This window comes from Entelurus aequoreus, linkage group LG22 (assembly GCF_033978785.1).
Source record: "Entelurus aequoreus isolate RoL-2023_Sb linkage group LG22, RoL_Eaeq_v1.1, whole genome shotgun sequence".
Taxonomy (NCBI): domain Eukaryota; kingdom Metazoa; phylum Chordata; class Actinopteri; order Syngnathiformes; family Syngnathidae; genus Entelurus; species Entelurus aequoreus.
In genome coordinates, this window is record NC_084752.1 from 10,546,767 (window position 1) to 10,549,537 (window position 2,771).

General features: G+C 41.5%; 1 protein-coding gene across 5 annotated transcripts in view; it reads left to right on the forward strand.

The window, feature by feature from the left end:
* Positions 1 to 2,046: 2,046 nt before the first annotated feature.
* Positions 2,047 to 2,771, forward strand: part of card14 (caspase recruitment domain family, member 14) — a 69,266-nt gene continuing 68,541 nt past the window's right edge. Inside the window, exon 1 of one of the 5 annotated variants that reach the window (XM_062032363.1) lies at positions 2,047 to 2,172. The gene's annotated coding sequence lies outside the window, so the exon portion shown is untranslated. The remainder of the gene's footprint in view (positions 2,173 to 2,771) is intronic. The other 4 variants (XM_062032359.1, XM_062032360.1, XM_062032361.1 and 1 more) reach the window with 4 other exon arrangements.

Sequence of the window (2,771 nt, forward strand, 5' to 3'; positions counted from 1 at the left end):
AGGCACCTTTGGCAGCAATTACAGTCTATATGAATACGATCAAATCAAATCAACTTTATTTATAAAGCACATTTAAAATGTACCACAGGGGTAGTCAAAGTGCTGTACAATGGGCAGGTTAAAAGATAATACGAGAACCGAGCAAACACAACACAACACAAACGGAACACGATAAAAAATAAATAAATAAAACATAAAAACAGGTTCACAGCAGGTGTATTATGGGGCGCCATAGCAGGATGGATATCACCCATGGAAAAAAAGTATGTTTTTAAGAGAGATTTAAAAACAGGAAGAGAGGAAGCTTGTCTAACACTCAGAGGTAGGTCGTTCCAGAGCTTGGGAGCAGCAGCGGCGAAAGCTCTGTCACCTCTAAGCTTCAGCCTTGTGTCAGGGACCGTCAGTAGCAGCTGATCGGCTGATCTTAGGGATCAGGTGGGGCAGTAAGGCTGAAGGAGGTGCCACAAGCTTGGCACACCTATCTTTGGGCACTTTCGTTCCTTCCTCTTTGCTGCACCCCTCAAGCTCCATCAGTTCGGACAGGAAGTGTTGGGTTTCATCCAGGATGTCTCTGTACATCTTTCCTTCCGTTTATTGCCGATCACAAACGGTGATCCCCCATGGCTGACACTGCATTTATTTATAGTGCCCTAGCTGACAAGCTGACAGTGAAATATTTTATGAAATATAATTGATATATACACATTTAGCTGTAAAAATCTGCAGTACAGTTTGTGTGTTTTGATCCTTAGTTTCAGGAACACTAACACCAAAAGTCACGACGTCCGATAGAGTTTTAAAAAAGTTATGTCAGACCACCTCAAAAACAACGGAATGGAATTTTACGTTTTTTTACTGAATGAGACACCCAAAATGTACATTAAATTAAAGAAAGGGGGATTTACAATATTAACTATGGACAATAAAACACTAAATATTAACAACATATGAACATATTTTACTTCTTAGACCAGCTCCTCCATAGTCTTTTACAATCAAGCAAAACACAACAAAAATGTAACAAACAGCAAAATATGAAAGCAAAGGGTAGTAAACACCTACAATATGATATATTATCACTTTTATGCAGACACTCTGGTTTGTTCCTGGTTTGAGCTGATGTGACGTAGATTACCGTAATAACTCCTATAACACTCAAAATCACAGATTTCAACCGTTGAAATACTTTCTATAGATGAAGACTTAACGCTCATTTAAAAACAGCACTGCACATCATAATGGAGGCGACAGTTTTGAAGTTAAAGGTCTAAAAAAAATATGTAGAACGTCCGGCGGACCGGATTGAAAATCTTAATGGACCGCATGTGGCCCGCAAGCCCTATTTTGCCCAGGTCTGTGCTACTTTATATTAGAAATGGCAATAGCGGAGGATGGATGCCCCGCAACAAGAGGATGGAGGAAAAAAGAAGGAGCTTATTGACCCTGGCGCGGACTACAATGGCGGAAGTGCACAATTTTTTGTAACTTATGCAGATCCCAATGTTATGTTTGACTAAGGGGAGGTGACGGCAACAGACACCAGAGGGCAGTAATGTTCAATAATTTATTTTATATGTAGTCAATATATATATATATATATATATATATATATATATATATATATATATATATATATATATATATATATAATAACAAACAATACTACTAAACTATAGAATGGAGTGTGTGACCAAAATACAAGAGTGTGTGGTGTAAGACTATGTGTGTATATAGCTGAAGTGTGTTATCAAGTGTTGATGAGAGCGAAGGAACACGGGAGTCCATGGGACAGGCAGGTGATCCGGGCGAGAGAGAAGCGTCAAGAGTCCGAGTCCATGCGAGGGAGTCGAGATCCGGGGGGGGGGGAAGTCCAAGGGAGCGAGACGCACATCTCGAAACCAAGGCAACGGAAGGAAAACAGGTACACCATAGAGAAACTAAGTTCCCGCCAGGATCCCTGGGTCCACTGGTCCTTTAAGCAGCTCGCCCTCATCAGTTCCAGGTGTGCGGATTGCTGATCGTCTGCAGGCTTGTAGCTGCGTGGGCGTGCTGCTCTCAGCGTGAGCAGGGGCGTGTCCTGTCAGCGGAGCCTCTCTGTGCTCCCGCAGTGGAGGGGGAAGCAGACTGGGCGTGCGCCGTAACACCCAAATACACAACAGCAGGTACCAAAAGGTAAGAAAATGTGTTTTTGCATAATAGGGTGAAACAAAACACCCGAGAATGTCTATGAATAAGTGCCAGTTTGGGATTCTTATACACACACCATAATATTATTGGTATTTTGAAGCACAGTACATCTGACTATGGTAGCTGTAATGCTCCGTCAATCCATCAAGCGGTGCGGCTTCGTAGCTTACGTCGTGCTAAAACATTTTGACAGATTTTTGAGCGCCATGTGTAATGTTCTGTATTCTCAATAAAACATAAACTATTTTGCTCTTAAATGCTAGTGTCAACAGGCTTTAACCTACAGTCTACACGTCTCTCTGATGTGTGACTGCTGTCTCCTGGTAAGACTTATCATTACACCATGTGCCTATTAAAATTGGTTGGAGGTCAGTAAGCACAACCAAAATTAATACATGCATAAGGTGCACCGGGTTATAAGGCGCACTGTCGATTTTTGAGGAAATTAAAAGATTTTTGGTGCGCCTTATAGTCCGAAAAATACGGTAATGCTTTCTTGGCTAAGGTAGTTGTTTTTGATCATGCAGATTGTTCCTCTTAGTTTTTCCACATCTCTTAGTTTTCTCTCGTTGCTTCAGTCAAGC